The following is a 20,271-nucleotide window of genomic DNA, read 5'->3' as shown; positions in this document are numbered from 1 at the left end:
ATAACCACTACCAGAAGTGTCCAGCAGCAGCTTGTCTTCCTCTTCCCGTTGAAATAAAAACATGCGTGGGGGGCTCAATGGTTGACCCACTGGGTCCACTGACCCCTATTACTGAAAACCCTGCCTTTCCTGCTGGGGAGGTGCGTCTTTCCTTCCTGGGTAGGTCTCCCACCAATCCCATATAATTCACTCAGGTCCTCTCCGATTCCTCTCTACTCCCCTTAGCCACTATCTGCCCAGCTGATACGCCTTCACCACGTCACATATTCGAATACGCCCATTTCTATAGTGTTGTTAATCGCCAGGCTCACCTTCACCGGCCGCTTACTGACTTAGAATGCTTATGTGTCTCCACCCTGTCCCCTGCGCAAGCCATTTCCATGCTCTATAAAATACTCCTCTCCCAGTGATCCCCTCATCTCCCATCCTTCTGCAGGGCTTGGGAGACAGAATTGAATGCAACATTCTCCGATGCACAATGGAGACAATGTTTTTCCCTTTCCCAGAAAGCTTCGATAGCCATACGAGCTCAGGAAACTAGCTATAAAATATTTCTAGGTGGTATTAGGTTCCTACTGCCCAGCATAAATGGTACCCGTCTGTACCCGACACGTGCTGGCGCTGTGGGGCAACGGGGGGGAAACATGTCTCATATTTGGTGGAGTTGTCCCTCCTTACAGAGTTTCTGGGAGGCGGTTTTTGTACAAATTATATTAGATGTCACTGGGGTCTCGGTCCCTAGCTCACCCGAGGCGATCCTTCTGTTCATGTTCCCTATGCCATTACCCATTTACAAACGCTCTCTACTTAGACACCCCCTCCAAGCTGCCAAATCAGTTATTCCCCTTAGGTGGCGAATGGCGGTCCCTCCACTGCTGGATGAGTGGTTCCAGGAGGTTGCCTTATTGCAGCGAATGGAGCACCTTCTGGCCCATTCTGCGGCTGCTTCTACCAGATACAGGGACACTTGGTCTCCATGGCTTATGTTCCTTTCTTCCTCCACCTACCCGAATGCGGTGACTTGAGCTAGACTGCATATCCTCCCCCATGGGACTTCCTCGGGGTGGGGACTACATACAGATGTGTAGGGATTTGCTTACTCCAATCATGTCTCTGCAAGGTGCATAGCTGCTTCTTATTTACTCATGATAATCCGGAACCGGAGTCCAGGTTCACCATGAACCCCTCCCTCCCCCTTGCCCTTGTTTGTTTCCCATTCTTTCTTCTTCTTCCCTTCTTGTGTCTGTCTTATGTGGTCATCGGCTTCCTGTGATTGCGCTCGCCCACTATTGCCATTGGATTTTAGGACGTATGAGAAGCTGAACTGTTGTACTTTTATTTTCTTTCTTAAGCAATGCTCCTTTCTCTTATGCTTCCTTAGACTACTATGGTACTTTGCTTTGCGCTTTCTATAGGATGTGATGTTCACCCTCATGTTTGGGCGGTGCCCTCATTTGTCATGTTCTCTCTATTGTGGGGACACATTTTCCCTAACTGTGTTTGTAGCTGTTTGTATTAAAACCAATAAAAAACGAAGGGGACCAGACTAGAAGAATAGAAGTTGGATGATGATGTGATGGTAGTAATTGTGTATAGACATAGCTAAAGGACACTGTGCTCTTGTCAGGGGTAAAGGAGAACTGTAACAAATATGTAACCGGTGTGGCTGACAACGTTCACAGTATGGCCATGGCAGATGGACAAAATATGCAAAATATTGCAAGGATAATATGTGAAATTATCTCAAATGTAACATTATAAATGCTCCTGCGAGAGTGGAAAAATGTAACTGTCTTTCTGTTAATACAAAGTTTTGTATTGTTTGTAAAATGTTTATATGATATTCAATAAAAAATGTTTTTCAAAAAAAAAAAAAAAAATAAAAAACTTTGAATATGAAATAAAAACATGCATGCTCATCTGAGCCAACCATGCATGTTTATGTGGAGGTCGAGGGACATATCCATATAATAGTCTGAAGCCCCCCCCCCCCCCCTGCATAGACAACATAGACACGGCATAGACAACATAGACACGTCATAGACAACATAGACGCGTCATAGACAACATAGACACGGCATAGACAACATCATGTCCTCTCTCTATCTGAAACTTTCTAAAACTGAGCTCCTTGTGTTCCCACCATCTACTAACCTCCCTAAACCTGATGTCTCCATCTCTGTGTGGGGCACTACCATCACTCCTAAGCAGAACGCCCGCTGTCTCTGGGTTATTTTTGACTCAGATCTTTCCTTTACTCCTCACATACAATCACTTTCACGCTCCTGTCATTTTCACCTCAAAAACATCTCCAGAATCCGCCCTTTTCTTACGGAGGAAACCGCCAAAACTCTCATTGTTGCTCTGATTCACTCTCGTCTTGACTACTGTAACTCATTACTAGTCGGTCTTCCCCTCACTAAACTCTCCCCTCTCCAATCCATCCTCAATACAGCAGCCAGGCTCATCTTTATGACCAACCGCTACACCAACGCCTCTAATCTGTGCCAGTCACTGCACTGGTTGCCCATCCCCTTCCGAATAAAATTCAAACTTATTACTCTCACCCATAAAGCTCTCCACAGTGCTGCACCTCCTTACATCTCCTCCCTCATCTCTGTTTACCACCCTACTCGGGCTCTACGTTCTGCCAACGACCTTAGATTAAAATCCTCCATAATCCGAACCTCCCACTACCGTCTCCAGGATTTCTCTCGTACTGCACCCGTCCTCTGGAATGTGCTACCCCAGACAATCAGATTAATTCCCAATATCCACAGTTTTAAACGTGCCCTGAAAACACATCTATTTAGACAGGCCTATAACATTCCCTAATCTGACTCCTTTCCATGGCCCTCCTTTTAGATTAGTCATCAGAATAAGATTCCCTCACACTCATTCTCTTCATGTCCGTCATACACGGATACTGGCTGGTGACCGGCTCATGCAGCTTTATGTTACCACCGCATGTGTATAAAAATGGCCGGACCATTGTACAGAACAAACACTGTTACACTTTGTGTCTCCCTTATGTCATCATAGATTGTAAGCTCTTGCGAGCAGGGTCCTCACTCCCCAGGTTTGAATTGTAAATGAACTTTGTCACTATGTAATGTCTGATATTGTTTGTTTCATGTCCCCTCTAAATTGTAAAGTGCTGCGTAATATGTTGGCGCTATAAAAATAAAGATTATTATTATTATAGACAACGTAGACACGGCATTGACAACATAGACACGGCATTGACAACATAGACACGGCATAGACAACATAGACACGGCATAGACAACATAGACACGGCATAGACAACATAGACACGGCATAGACAACATAGACACGGCATTGACAACATTGACACGGCATAGACAACATAGACACGGCATTGACAACATAGACACTGCATAGACAACATAGACACGGCATAGACAACATAGACACGGCATTGACAACATTGACACGGCATTGACAACATTGACACGGCATTGACAACATAGACAACATAGACACGGCATAGACAACATAGACACGGCATAGACAACATAGACACGTCACAGACAACATAGACACGGCATAGACAACATAGACAGAGAATAGACAACATAGACACAGCATAGACAACATAGATGCGGCATAGACAACATAGACACGGCATAGACAACATGGACAATTCATAGACAACATAGTCACGGTATAGACAACATAGACACGTCATAGACAACATAGACACGGATAGACAACATAGACACGGCATAGACAACATAGACACGGCATAGACAACATAGACACGGCATAGACAACATAGACACGGCATAGACAACATAGACACGGCACAGACAACATAGACAACATAGACACGTCATAGACACGTCATAGACACGTCATAGACAACATAGACACGTCATAGACAGCATAGACACGTCATAGACAACAAAGACACGGCATAGACAGCATAGACATGGCATAGACAGCATAGACACGTCATAGACAACATAGACACGTCATAGACAACATAGACACGGCATAGACAACATAGACACGGCATAGACAACATAGATACGGCATAGATAACATAACACATAGTCTGGTTCAGACAACACAGCATCAGATTGGGGGTTCCCCTATGTAAAGTCGATGCTGGGACCCCTGACAATCCTTGACTGCTAACTTTTCACGAAATGTCACTACGGGGAAAGTGAAGAATTACATTATTGATTTCAATGCACATAAGTTGTGGGACCCAGGGCGGGACGAGAGGCAGGCAGAGTAGGTAGTTGCCTAGGGCTCCATTAAGGAGTGGAGGGCGCAATTTATGTATAAAAACAATTAATAATATTTTTTTACCAATTAGTGATTTTGTAAGTATAAAAAAAAACCTAGGGACTGGTGGGGAAAGATGCAAAACAGGACAGTTAAATGAATAATTGTACATATGATAACTATCATGATGAACTTCAAAGACCAAGTGGGGGAAGGGGGGCCTACTGGAGACCAACTTGGGCACCAACAGAGCTTGTCCTGACCTATAGGGACCCCTCCATTGTTGTAAAATACTGTACCTTAAAGGGATTGTATAGGATTTCAAAAATAGTCCATTGACTGTGTCTGGTATTACAGCTCATGCTCATTCAGGGGCTGAGCTGCAATACCAGACACAGCCCATGGACAAAAGTGGCGCTATTTCTGGAAGAAAGCAGCAATTTTTTCGTCTCGTACTGTCCCTTTAAAAGGTAATTTTACAAGTTGTTGTCTAACCCTAGCAAATCCTGATTGCCAGTAGATATATTAGTATATTTAAGACTAAATGTGAGTCATTTTAATTGGGCAGAATTCCCTGGTCTACTAGGTAAGAACTCTGAAATGATGAGAGACATAATCCAGAAGATTAAAATGATACAAGGAAAGAAGTTACAATTATGTTCTAGATGATGCAAGTCATGAAGTTCTAGACCACACAAGAGGGTTCTTCAACTCAAGAAGGTCTGTGAGGCTCCGTAGCCAGTACATGGAGTATTCGAGCCGTCTCACTGGCATTTATTATTGTTGCTGGCTAATGTTCCACTCCAATTCACATCTCCTAGGAGATTTCTACACGTATGAGTAGACTTATGTAAAAGACTCACTGCAGGACTGCATTTTAACCAATGCAGGCTTCAACTATGCACTTTTTTTTATAAGCATCCCCCTATTAAAGCGTTGATATGGCAACACCGAGTACGCCTCACTATGGTAACAGTGGAAGCAAGAAGTAAATTTGGTTTACTGGCTAGAAGTGCTTTTCACAATCTCAAGCCATGTACAGATATATGTACAAATTATTAGCATATATTACTTCTGTGAGGCACGACGACTCATCTTTTTAGAGGAATTTCAATATTTAACCATTGGGGTCCATTCCCGAAGAGGTGCTTATATGGCGCTGCCATTTCTTTTTTCCTTTTATTGATATTTATGGGCATTGAAAGCATATTTCTAGGTGTTTCTCCAAAATTACATTGAGATGAGGGGGGGGGGGGGGGGGGGCAGAGCAAAAATGTTGTCCCTTTCAGGTGCTGGTTAATATCACCAGACCCATAACCACTTGGCAGTGAAGAATTTGGTGTGAACAAGCACCATGATACTTGGGTTGACTCCCCACTTCTTTGCTTGCTAATGTTTTATGACGGGGCTCCCTGCACAGGTACTTAACACCCACTAAATAAGAGAATGTAGCCAGGAGCCTCATGGGCTTCTATGATAAATACGCCCACAGAGATGTTAATTTTTGATAAAAAATTGTCTTACCGGAGATGTTGGATTTCCTACCACCTAGAGATGTGGACCATCACATTAATAACTCTGTATACAAGTGCCTAGTGATCTATGAAGGCTCAGAAGATTGATAGGCATGAAGAGAGGAGTAGGCATGAGCAAGTGTCTGTGTATATTTGCATACAGGTTTGGTGTCCGGGTGACCAAAATAACTATCCACAGCGTTACAATATGTCTGACTATGATTGTATATTCTTGATCCCAATTACACACAGGAAGTGCGAAACATACACATACCTAAAGCTTGGGGTAGCAGGATGGTTCAGTGGTTGGCACTGTTATCATAGGTTCAAATCCATCCAAGAGCACAATCTTCATGGTGTTTGTATATTCCTACTCTGGGTGCTCTGGTTTCTCTTACACTCCAAAAACAAACTAATAGCTATATTGGCCCTACCGTATGAGATAAGGAAATTAGGGACATGGAGTAATACCAATCTTTGCACAGTGCCGCGGAATATTTTGGCGCTATATAAGAAACATTGTGTATTGAGGTATAAAATGCCCTATGATATGTATTTACTCAACATATTACACAGTTTTCTACACCGGTATAAACCACTAACATAAGTCCCTGTACCTAGTGGGGCTCACAATTTAATTTCTGTATATCACGTAGAAATGAGGGACAATATCTTATGAGGCCGATTACGCAGTCAGTTTGTGTCTAGAGCAGGGGTGGGCAAACTTTTTGACTCGCGGGCCACAATGGGTTCTAAAATTTGACAGAGGGGTCGGGCCAGGAGCATTTGGAGGGAGTGTTTGGGCCGGATATACTAAAGTATTAAATGTAGTGTGTGCAAACCTCATAGCACAGTAAGAACACTACAACCCAATTTATTAACTGTCTTTCAAATGTGAAAAATAGCCCTTATCAGTTAATAAATTTGTCTCAAGGAATATGCAAGATATGGCATTTACATACTATTTCGCAGATACTGGGAGGAGGAAATGTAAATAGATTAAAATAACATACGCACTGTGATTTATCAAGAAAAAAGTTCTGTTGACTCTGTAAATTAGCTGCCAACCTCTGAGCAGTAGCCGCCCGTTCTTGTGTTGACTGCTTGCTAGCATAGTTTGCATGCTTCGTGGCAAAGTGACGGCTGATATTGTACTCTTTGAAAACCGAAGGGCTTAATGGTGACGTGAAACGAAGTGAAAATTAAAGTGAAATAAAGAGAAATACGCGCCACATTAACCCCTTAATGACCGGGCCATTTTGCACGTTAATGACCAAGGATTATTTTTTGTTTTTTCATGGTCGCATTCCAAGAGTCGTAACTTTTTTTTTATTACGTCGACATAGCCGTATAAGGGCTTGTTTTTTGCGGGACAAGTTGTATTTTGTAATTGTACCATTTTTAGATGCTTACAATATATTGATTAACTTTTATTAACTTTATTTTAGGAGAGAATTGAAAATAAGCAGCTATTCCAGCATTAATTTTCACGTTATAAATTTATGCCCTTTACTATGCAGCATAAATAACATGTTACCTTTATTCTATGGGTCGGCACGATTACGAGGATACCAAATATGTAAAGGTTTTATATGTTTTCCTACGTTTGCACAATAAAAAGCCTTTTAGAAAAAAATTACTTGTTTTTGCATCGCCGCGTTCCAAGAGCCGTCATTTTTTTATTTTTCCGTCGATGTGACCGTATGTGGGCTTGATTTTTGCGGGCCAATGCGTACTTTTCATTAGTACTATTTTGGGGTACATAGGACTTATAGATTAACTTTTATTTTATTTTTTATGGGGGGAATGGGAGAAAAGAGAGAATTTTGCCGTTGTTTTTTGCGGGTTTTTTGGACGCCGTACATCCGGCGGTTTCATTAATGTGTTCATTTTATTGGTCAAGTTGTTATGATCGCGGGGATACCATATATGTGTATGTGTTATTTGTTTTGACACTTTTACTGAATAAAACCACTTTTTGGGCAAAAAAAGTAGTTTTATTTGATTTTGACTGTAATTATTTTATTTTTTTTCAACAAACTTTATTTAACTGATTGACATTTTTTTTTTAAGTCCCACCAGGGGACTTCACTATGCGATGTGCCGATCGCATATATAATGCTTTGGTATACTTAGTATACCAAAGCATTATTGCCTGTCAGTGTAAAACTGACAGGCAACCTGTTAGGTCATGCCTCCGGCATCGCCAAACAGGCAGTTGCGGAAGACAGACCTGGGGGTCTTTGTTAGACCCCCGGCTGTCATGGAAACCCGACGGCGACCCGCGATTTGTTTGCGGGGGCGCCGATCGGGTGACAGAGGGAGCTCCCTCCCTCTGTCAAACACATTAGATGCCGCTGTCACTATTGACAGCGGCATTTAATGGGTTAAACTGCCGGAATCGGAGCGCGCTTCGATTCCGGCAGTTGCAGCAGGAGCCAGGCTGTGTATAACAGCCGTGCTCCTGCCGCTGATCGCGTGGGTACACTGGCAGTACCCGCACCATCACAGGACGGATATATCCGTCCTCCTGCGCGAACTAGCAGCTGCTGAGGACGGATATATCCGTCCTTCGGCGTTAAGGAGTTAACAACGGTCAATGTGTTTTGAGTGCGCCATCTATTGGGAAAACGTGGGCATTGCAGGGAAAGGGGAAAAAAAAGGAGGCTTTTACTATGATTTGGACAAGTTCGGCGGGCCGGATTAAAAAGCCTAACGGGCCGTATGTGGCCCGCGGGCCGTAGTTTGCCCATGTCTGGTCTAGAGTATGGCAGGAAATCAGAAAAGCCACCTAAACACAGCGAGAACATAGAAATGTAGAAGTTGCCCATGGTTGAATTCGTACCCAGGACCCCATTGCTATAAGGTAACAGTGCCCACTACATATAATCCGGACCTGTATTTCTGAGTTCTATTAGTAAGACTGTACATACCATAGGGGAAGACCATGTGGCTGCTATGGGGCCCCTGAAGAAAGGGGCCAGTTCTGGTTTGCATCAGCCCCATTGGGTGAGAACTTACACAGGACTCCCATCCCCAGAGGAACAGTGTTGTTTTGAAGCAATGGGGTGTCGGGATTTGGCCCAAGGATCATGGAAAGGTTGTGAAGGGGGAATACAAAGCCCTTCTGTCCTGGGTGACAAAACCCTAATGCGGGGCCCATTTTGATCATTGCTATAAGGCCCCTCTCTGTGTACGCCACTGGCAATGTTGTCAGTACGATATATAGCTATATAGGAAATGTTATTTTCCTCTAAATAAGTGAATAACTAGCTGAGCTAAGAAGCCACATGATCTAAGCCGTGGATTAATCCCAAGTCTCATAGCCTCAGTTATAAGCAAGGACACATTTGCAGTAATCATGACACTGAGGGATTATCCCCCAACCATTGGCAGCTTGTCAATGCATACACTGGGCTGTGCTTAGTCCTGGGCACGGCGGCAGCGGCTTTAGAGTATGGGAAGTGAACAAAGTTATTTTCCTGGAAAACCCATATACAGCCACCACGTTGAGTGAAAAGTGATTTGTACATGACAGTGCAACTAGTAGCATCTACTAATATTGTGTATTTTGCATTAGAACAGTGGTCTCCAAACTGTGGCTCTCCAGCCATTGCAAAACTACAATTTCCAGCATGTCCTGGTAGACAATGGTTATAGACAAATATATGAAAATATTCCCAAATAATACTGTATGTTAACCAGGGGAAGACCTATGCAGCTGAACAAGGGCCCAGTAGGTAAGGGGCCCACTACCACTTTAAAAACAGGTAGCAGTTTCATACTATCTATTGGATTTCATTTAAGGGCTCGAGCGTCATGACTTCCATAGCTCACAACTAATGGGGGATTGTTGGAGAAATATAGGGGGGGTGCTCTATGCTGAACTGTTAAAGGGGTTTTCCCACGAGGGACATTTATGACAAATCCACAGGATATGTCATAAATGTCAGATAGATGTGGGCCCCATCTCTGAGATCCCACCTATCTCTAGAACAGAATCCCCTAAACCTCCGTTCTACCTCTTTGTGTGTCGGCTGATTTCCGACCATGAAGGTGATAAGCTCGCAGAGCTACGCTGTCTTCGTAAGCCCGATAGAACTGAATGGTAGTTACGGAAACAGTGTAGCTCGCATCCAACGCTGCTTCCATAACTGCTATTCACTACTATGAGAGCTACGCTGTTTTCCTAACTCCCGACCATAAAGTCAGGAAGTGGCAAGGAGTCAGTGATAGCAGACAAAGCTAGAACGGGGTTTAGGGGGCCCCGTTCTAGAGATAGGTGGGATCCCAGAGGTGGGACCTGCATCTATCTGACATCTTTGACATATCCTGTGGATATGTCATAAATGTCCCTCGTTGGAAAATTCCTTTAAGGACCAAGGGGCCAATATACTGTTCTTACACAAGAAACGTCTGCTATCTGTGTCCACCCCTGATGTTCAAAGCTGATTAAAAAGTTTTAATTTTCTTTGGTATATCCCTTCAAGGCAATTTATTATTTAGTAAAAATTGCAGGTGGGTACTGGTCAAAGCGTTAAAGTAATTTCAAGGTGGAATTTCAACTTAATCTGAGAGGAGAAGAGAGCTCCGTGCCAAACCTTCAGATCACCAATCTTGATGTACTGTCTCTAGACACATTGGGCTCTGCAGTGTCACTTTGTGCGACTGTTGTGACCCCGATAAAGCTTTTGTGGTTACATTATACTTAGTAGCTGAGATATTCTGTGTCAGGGACAAGTCATTGGGAGGTTTAATAATTAAATCATCTTATAACACAGTCACATAGACATTGATTAAATAGCATCCCAATAGACTACCTCTAAAAGGAAATGGAGTCTACAGACAAGGTCTAATTTGAGCGTTGCCCGCTCCGATATGTCTGAATTAGACCCTTATTCTTGTGAGGCTTGCTTCCTTTTAGTAATATCCTACTGGGATGTGATATAACATGTTCTCTTTGGTCTTGTAAGACTTGATACCTGCATCCTCTGCTTTCCAGCGTATCTTCTCTTGGTACAATGTCATTGATGTCATCGTGTATTGATCAATGTCATCACTTCTCAAATATATATCTGTTAAAGAACCTTTTCTTTCTCATTTGTCCCTATTGTACTTGGTGTTAATGATTCCCTTTACTGCAGTTGCTAGAAGAATGCAAAAGAGGGCTGAGCAGACATATCCAGGGCCTGAATGTACATAAAAAATATTGCCGGTATTCATAAAGGAGAGGGAGAGAGGTCTTCCTGGAGAAAATCAAAATAGCTCCCCTGCTGGTGATGGTTGATATCACCATACTCCATAGACACACCACATGAGTACATTATGTCTCAATTCCCAGCACTTGTAGGAGAGAGAGGGTTAACATGACCCTTTGGCTCTACAATGCCTATGGACAGGATCAAGATGGCCCATCAGATGACAGGAAGATACTCTGGTAGGCTCTGGCTTGGACATGGTAATAAGCCTTAGCTACAACAGGGTCTTTGAGGTCCAGCAGAGATTAGGATGCAATTAAAGGGGCAGACACCAGGACTGTATAGATGGATGGCAGGCTCTCAGCATCATTTCCTATGTTGGACTCAAGTTAGTCCATTACAATCCTGTCTGTAGAGAGGGATGGTCTGCGCAGGTAAATACCTCCAAAGGGGAAGGGCTACAGACTACCTCTATGGTACATATAGCCTATATGGTACAACCCATATGGGGAAAAAAAACATAAAAGGCATTAAATATATTAAAAGGGATGTATTGAAAAATAGGTCAGTTTAAGTGACAGGGCCTGGGCTGCAATACCAGACAAGAGTGGCACTGTTTCCGGATAACAAGCAGACCCTTTTTTAACTTCATACAACTCCACTGACTGCAGTGAACACCAATGTCACACTCACGGGGGTATAGAAATGGGAACTGGGGGTTCTCATATTAAATAGCTTAATGAAAGGCTATGGACACCTTTGACATGGAAAAATGTTTGTTTTTTTTACATATGTAAGGAGTGAATTTAATTTAAAAAAAGTTGCACTAGGTTTCAGGCTACAATTTATATTCCTCTATTCATTTTCAGAGCCGCTGATATGCAGTTTGCAGCCTGCTCCTAGTTTCAGAATTTTCTCATGTGGGCGTGTCCCTCCCAACAATACATGCTAGATGTGAGGTCTGTGTGTCCAGGATGCTGCTGCCTTTACTATCTCTCATTAATCAGCACAGCTACATCCCTGTACTGCTTTCTTCTTCTACTGCCCATGAGGGATCTCTAATTACTTGTGCTGACAGACACTGAAGCTGAGAAGTGTACGTATTCTCCATCTCTGAACATTCTGCCATGGATGCTCTCCTCTTTTGATACACAGCCTGTGTGATTCACCCCCTGTGTGCTTTCCTCCCAATCTACACTGATACTGAACATTTGGATGCTTTCCCACTCTCCACACTCTGATCTGCCATGTACAACCTCCTCCCCTGCCTGCTAATATCTCTAACACTAAGAGAAGGGAGGGGAAGAGCAGAGAGAGCCACATAGCCATGAGCAGTGTGCTGTCAGATATGTCAGAATCATCAGTACCTCCAGCTGTGTACAGGAGTTACACAGACTGTACAGCAGCAAAATAAGTTGGACATTTTTAATAAAAGTTGTTTAGTTTCGCATTTGGGAAGCAAATAAACAAAAAAAAAGTAGTGTTCAAATCTACTTGTACCTGATTATGACATAGTGGAAAGAAGGTGATCACTGATGAGATTCTTTCCTTAACAATCTAGTGGCTTTGCAGAATCAAAGAATTTATTTTTGACTCATGCATTTTGCAGAATTTATACCTGGCCCATTTATTTGAATGGCCAGTGCAAGGGAAATGAACGGCCAGAGGGAGCTTTCCCCAGAGATAGATGATCGCCAGGGGTTTCTGAAACCTAGTTTGCGACTAGTGCGTTAACTTCTTTAGTCCCAAAACCTTATTGTAAACCACCGTCTCCCAATGATAGAGTACAAGTCACTTGTTCCACATTACAAAGCTTAGTGATGACAGACATTTTGGCTAAATAATGAATACAGCAAAAATAAAATAAATCTACTCCAGGTTTGTTCATTTGTATATCTCTCTATTCGTTCTGCACCTCAGGTTAACCCCGTTCTGAGGATAGGTATGGGTCTAAGAGCTGGAACCAACATATATCAGAAAACTGTGGCATATCCAGTGGATATGCTTTAAATGTCTAAGGTGGGAATATCGCTTTAAATCAACTTTAAAAAAAATAAAATATCAATTTGGTGGTGTTTTTTCAATCTTCCATATCACTATCCATATTTAACAATATCTTGAAATATTGTACTTATAATGTAGTTATATTGTAGTTTTCACACTGGCCACTAAGCACTGACACTTCCTGTTCTCTAGAGATCACTTTTCAGCTTGTTCTATGTGCATTGTAGGCAGGGGCAGCAATCACCTCATTATAATCAGAGGGTGGAGTTACAATGACAGGTAACACCTCCATAATAAGCAGGGGCAGGGCAGATAACACTAAGGTTAATAAGGTTATTTATTTCCTATAAATCATGTTTTAAGGCGGCCACACACCTTAGATAGCTGTCGGCTGAACACTCATTCGGCCGACAGCTATATCTCCCGAATACTCCCCATACACATGCATGCTCAACTACGCCAGGGGACATCCAGGGGCATGATATGATAAGCTCCTTTTAGGGTCACATTTAGAAGCTGTAACATTTTTTTGTGTACTGTTTCTTTAAGAAGAGTAATGGAATTTATGAATCTAATTGTACGGAAAACCGACTATTATTGAGAATCCAGATCACCACTTCATCATTAACAATTGATGCCATCAAAAACACAAATAAAAATGTATTTAATATTTAGTCAAAAACTTGAAACAATAAAAAGTTAAAATGATTTGAACTGATAACTGTAAATAGCCCGGTTCTGCCTTCAAAAACTTTATTTAAAATCGTCTTCTATAGATGATTCCCTTAATAGCCCTATGAGGGCTCAGTTGATGAGTGATCGCCCCCTATAGTGTCGATTTCCCCTGAGCTCATAGATATATGAACATTGATGATATTTCCCCTTTATATCATTGTAATTTACAGTCATAAGAACCCACGTGAGCCTGACCTATAGTTTCCTCTCCCAGTATTATCCCCCAACCTTTATATATATATATATATATATATATATAAAGCTTAGAGTTTTTTGTGTCATAAAAATGAATTGCCTCCACCAATAGTTCAACTCTAATACATAACTGTAACTAAATACGTTATATATGGGGGAAAATACTCCCATTCATTAAGTATATTAAGCAAAACAAGTATTATGACCCCTCCTCCATAATACCTGAGACGCTTTTGAAAAACAATAGCCTATGAAGAAAACAATAGTTTTACTGCAAGAGAATTGAGTATAAACCATGTATCTTGCTTTCTGTCCAGAAACAGCGCCACTCTTGTGCACAGGCTGTATCGGGTATTGCAGATCAAAAATCATTCAGGGGTCGAATGAGATTAGAAAGACATGGCTGCTTTCTTCCGGAAGCGCTGCCACCCCTGTCCATAGGCTGTGTCTGGTATTGCAGCTCACCCTAATTAACTTGTCTGGATGGCATCCAATATGGCCTTTAATACAGCACCTATAGGGTTAGTCACACAGCTTTTCCAGACTCCTGAATGTAAACATTTGCTTCGTTATAATACATTGCATCCCCTGCTCCATTATTCCTTCATAACTAGGTACATTTGCCATTCAGGAGTCTGGGAAAGCCGTGTGACAACCCTATCGCTATAATGACCAGTATTAGTAATATAATACAATCTGTAATAGCCGCCATTAGCAGTAATGTGTTGAAAAACAGATATAACCTAAAGACATCTGAATACACTTTTTATTGGGTAGAGGACAGCTCAAGGACATATAGAGTACAATTCCAATTATCCAGCATGCGATAATCCAAAAAGTCTGATAATCAGGCATTTGTTTCTAGTATAAAATTGACATATAATGTGGCATTTCACAAAATCAGTAGTTTAGGACAATAATCCCAAATATTTGATAATCCGGCAGCTATGAATTCCCATTGGTGCTGGATTAAAGGACTTTTACTGTATGTACAGAACCTTCCCAGTAGTGAGAATCAGACAGTAGTAATCAATTGTGGTTAAATTAAATGAAGTTAAAAGTCAAAGGTCAATAATAAGAAAAAATACACATGGCTGACAGCCGGTTGTTAGTCAGTGCAGGCCGAGACGTAATATCTCACTGCCCACTTACTGTTCACTACAGGTCACTGCGCGGCTACCCATAGACTGAGCGTTAACAAACTTACAGCAGTGAGGCCTTCATCATGGCCATAAGTCCGAGCAGCCGCCATCTGTTCACGTAAGCACGGGTCATTTTTACGCATTACTGTTACCGCAGTAGCCGAATGTTTAATGTTAGTCAATGGGAATTTCTGAATAGTCATTTACATTTCTATAGTCGCAGCATGGTATCGTGGTGGCAATCATGCTCATAGAAACGTGGAATATTAATGGCATAAAAAGATCGATAGGTCCATGTGGTCTTCAACTTTTTGTTACGTTTTTCTCTATAAGGCCCCATGCACACGAACGTATTTTTGCGGCCGCAATTCACCCGCAAATCTGCTAATTCATTTCTATGGGTCCATGCGCACGACCGTGGTTTCCACGTTCCGTGCATGGCCCAGGAGCCTGGACGGCAAAAAGAACGGACATGTCTTATTACGGCCGTGTTCTGCGGTCCAGGCTCATAGAAAATAATGCACGCGGCCATGTGCACATGGCTACGGTGGTATGCATGAGGCCTAAGTTATTTTGTTGTGTTTTATCTATTTTTTGTTGTGTGCTTTTTGTAGTGTTTTGTGTTTCTCTATAGTATTTGTTGCGTTTTTTGTTGTTTTTTTAAATGTTTTTCTCTAAAGTGTAAGATATCTGGTGTGACTTATTCGTTTTGTGTTTTGCTTTACTTTATATTTTCTCCTGTTTTATGTGTTTTGTGTTATATTTTTCTCTATAGTATGTGTTTTTTGTTGTGTCTTATGTTTTCTTTTACTATTATTTATACATTTACTATATCTCCACCTCTGGCAAGATTTGTAGGATATATATATATATATATATATATATATATATATATATATATATATATATATATTTATTTATTACTATTTTTTATCTCAGGCAGATTTATAATCGCAATGATGTCCACTGTAATATAGAAAACTGCATGTTTTTCAAGTTTGAAGGTGCTTTGACCCTGTACAGAGATGTAGGCATTCTGTGTGCCGCTGTATGATGCCTTTGTGAAGCACCGTATTCTCCTAGTGGAAATATCTCCATGCAATGAAACCTCTGTGTGGCTTTGTATAGAACCAGAGGCACATGGGTTAAAAGTATGGACCCACAGCATTTATGGATATCTATGTTAGTAGATAGATAGATAGATAGATAGATAGATAGATAGATAGATAGATAGATAGATAGATAGATAGATAGATAGATAGATAGATAGATAGATAGATAGATAGATAGATAGATATGAGATGGATAGATATGAGATAGATAGATAGATAGATAGATAGATAGATAGATAGATAGATAGATAGATAGATAGATAGATAGATAGATAGATAGATAGATAGATAGATAGATAGATATGAGATAGATAGATATGAGATGGATAGATATGAGATAGATAGATAGATAGATAGATAGATAGATAGATAGATAGATAGATAGATAGATAGATAGATAGATAGATAGATAGATAGATAGATAGATAGATAGATAGATAGATAGATAGATAGATATGAGATAGATAGATATGAGATAGATAGATAGATAGATAGATAGATAGATAGATAGATAGATAGATAGATAGATAGATAGATAGATAGATAGATAGATAGATATGAGATAGATAGATAGATATTAGATAGATAGATAGATAGATAGATAGATAGATAGATAGATAGATAGATAGATAGATAGATAGATAGATAGATAGATAGATATGAGATAGATAGATAGATATTAGATAGATAGATATGAGATAGATAGATAGATAGATAGATAGATAGATAGATAGATAGATAGATAGATAGATAGATAGATAGATAGATAGATAGATAGATAGATAGATAGATAGATAGATAGATAGATAGATATGAGATAGATAGATATGAGATAGATAGATATGAGATAGATAGATAGATATGAGATAGATAGATAGATAGATAGATAGATAGATAGATAGATAGATAGATAGATAGATAGATAGATAGATAGATAGATAGATAGATAGAGATAGATAGACAGATAGATAGATAGATAGATAGATAGATAGATAGATAGATAGATAGATAGATAGATAGATAGATAGATAGATAGATAATAGATAGATAGATAGATAGATAGATCAAATTAGCTATGTCCTTTTCTGTAGCTAAACTATACATTATTAATGAACGGAATGCAAGTGATGGTCCAGATGGTGAATAATAGAAATTAGGTATTTTTACAGCACCAAATAGAAGCTGCATCAGTGCGCTCATTAATACCCCCCTACCCCACCCCCACCCTCCACAGTGCAAGAAATGGAGTCTCCCAGTGGTTGTGAGCTCTAGTAAGTTCAGGTCCACAGCCTCTCAGAAAACTATTAAAGGGCTTCTAATAATTGAAAATGATTGATTTTTTTAGGGCCAGTACAGGCAACAGCTTTACCCAAATACAATCTATTCTTCCAACAAGTCATCTGACCATGCTGGGTTCTGTAGTTCTACAGCAATTTTGGCACAGACTGCCCCTTTATGTCATGGAAGGAAGTACTAACAAAGCATTTCACCATAAAATGCCAATAAATTACAGCTATGAGTTCGCCCTTATGTCAAAATCCCAATTTCTGAGTAAAATCTGTTTCTAGGAAAGCTGGGTGATAACCAATGTGGCCACCATGGCAGCTCCGATGAGGTTCTAACAAAACTTTCTTAGGGTCCTAAAGCCTGTTGGGAATTCATTGCAAATTTATGAGTCTAGGAAAGCTGGGTGACATTCCCTGTGGGCCCTATAACATGGCTATATTGGTTGTCACCCAGCTTTCCCAGAAACAGATACAACAAAGAAATGACCAAATAGAATTTTCAGCTCCTTGACAGAAGAGAATAAGGATTTATATTAGGATTAACGGATGGAACTAATGGACAAAAAGTCTAAACCGCTTTATTTATAAGAGATCTTCATTAGATACAATGCCACTCCATTAGATACCTTTGTAAATCAGCATGCATGGATGCCCACACATCAGCAGAAAGGGCACATAAGAGGGCTGGCACCATAGAAGGATGGACCATAGAAACTGGCACCACTCAGTAAATTTTCATCTTTATCAAAATCATTCAATTTCTCACACATACATGGACAGGGACATAAATATACGGGGTGCGGAGGTCACACCCGGCTCTGGTGCCTGATGGGGCCCAATGCCTCCATACCACATAGGAGGACACCAGTATTATAAATAGCACACAATGGTTGGGGAGGACCCTGGTTCTGCATTGGCACCCTGATGCTTCAAGTTACACAGTATATTCCATACATGTGCCAGTCCCTTAACCGGTGGGCTTGACAGGCTACTACCAGTATTTTGGGGGGCATTATTGTATACTCATTGAGAATCTAAAAATACTGGGGTACATGTATCAATAGGGTGTTCATGCAAATGATGCCACGATAGGGCACAGCATAATATATATATAAGTTGGCACACAGGTACTGGTGGTATAAAGAGGCAGCTTCACCCTACTATGTCACACCCCCTCTCATAAGGAACATGAAAAAGGTGAAAAGGTGGATGATGCAGATGGCGCAGATTCCATAACCCAGCAATGCAGAGTTCAGATCAGCACCACCTGTGCCCCTTCATGTTGTTTACTAGGACTTATCCGTTTCTGGGGAAGGTCATTCTGGGGTGAATCTCCATAGAGGAGACGACTTCAGATTATGACAGACCTCGACCAGGCGTATCTGCCGCTGACCCTACTAAATATAAGGCCTCATATCATAGAGGAGATTTTAAAGTCAAAGGGATCAGACATCAGGTTGACATCCCCAAATCCCAACCTGTCTCCAGAAGCGAGGAGAACATCCAGCCCTGCCCAATCACCAGGCCTTGGATCAGTGCAATAAGACATGTGCCCCCTCCCACCATCTTCCTGAGATACCCCTCTGTCACTCCGGGCAATCCGTCCAATCAGGATTAGGGACAGGCAGCTTTCAGTGTTGGAGCAGGATCCCTCCCCCTACCCTGCAGTTGAATAAAAAGGAAAAAAAAACAAAAAAACACGACATTGCAATGCAGCTATAGATCATCTGTGGTACATGGAGTGGGGGGCACGGACCTGGTAAATCCACCAATTCCATATAGTACCCTGTGCCCTTCTTCTCTGCACCCAACACTTCATTGCCTCCTCCAGCCCATGTTCATCTGCAGTGAGCCAGTAGTGTGGCATCATCATCATCATCCCTCAGTCCCTGCATTGGGATGGGTGTTGTGTGACCTCCTCTCCATCCTTTATTGAGTCAGGAGGAGAGGGCACTGCAGGTACGAGACTCTTCACATTGTCCCTCTTCCCTCACACATCCATCCTTACTACAAGATCTCACAATGATCTTCTCTGGTGACTGCAAGTTCTTCTCTCCATTGCAGATGAAGTGTTTCATGTTCTCACAACCTCCCTCCCTCCCTCCTCCTGGAAACCTCTGTCAGGACTGGAAAATGAAACCTTATAGTGACCAAGACAGGTGGAGAACCCTCCAAACCTGGGAAACCCTCATACCCCTTGTGCCCTTTCCATAATGCCTACGTAATAGATGCCATTTACCATGCAGAAGTGGCGAACCATCAGCAATGACATCTCCCAGCACCTTCATAGGTAGCAGATACTTTGTCTATCCCCATTGCTTACCACAAATGATACATTGTAATTCTATTGACACTCACAGGCAACAATGTATCCAAAAATAAATCATAATAATAAATAAATAAAAATAAATAAATAGAACATCTTACCAGGCCATGATAGGAGGAGGGAGGGAAGACCGGAATCCAGGGTAGGCTTTTCTTATTATTCTTTTGTCTGAATCAAAGGAAGAAAATGAAAAAGCTGGAAAATGATGTAAAATTGGTTCCAGCAGCTGATACTGGAGAACTACATGCCTCATGGATGGAGCCAGAACTCTGTGCTGTAGTCCATCTGCAGACTTCAGCATCCCAGGAGAGCAGAAAGCGAGAGGGATGGGGGGAGGTCCAAGGAGGGCTATTAAAAGCAAAACAGGAGGTTACGCTAGATAAACACCATTCAAGATCACCACGGGGGACGTGAAGGGTTAACACCGAGCACGGCAGCAAGGAAAAAAATATTATTTGTTTGCGGTAAGGAAAAAAAAATATTTTTGTTTTTGTCACCCCCT

General features: G+C 41.4%; 1 protein-coding gene across 5 annotated transcripts in view; it reads right to left on the bottom strand.

The window, feature by feature from the left end:
- The window catches only part of ATP2B3 (ATPase plasma membrane Ca2+ transporting 3), a 172,039-nt gene extending 151,973 nt beyond the window's left edge, over positions 1-20,066 (bottom strand). For 4 of the 5 annotated variants that reach the window (XM_075835354.1, XM_075835355.1, XM_075835356.1 and 1 more), the window contains exon 1: positions 19,871-20,065. The gene's annotated coding sequence lies outside the window, so the exon portion shown is untranslated. Of the gene's footprint in view, positions 1-19,870 lie in introns of all 5 variants that reach the window. The other variant, XM_075835358.1, reaches the window with a different exon arrangement.
- Between the last annotated feature and the right edge of the window lie 205 nt (positions 20,067-20,271).

Source organism: Rhinoderma darwinii, chromosome 8 (assembly GCF_050947455.1).
Source record: "Rhinoderma darwinii isolate aRhiDar2 chromosome 8, aRhiDar2.hap1, whole genome shotgun sequence".
NCBI classification, from domain to species: Eukaryota; Metazoa; Chordata; class Amphibia; order Anura; family Rhinodermatidae; genus Rhinoderma; species Rhinoderma darwinii.
The sequence above is the reverse complement of the archived record's forward strand: the minus strand, read 5'-3'. Positions and strand labels throughout refer to the sequence as shown.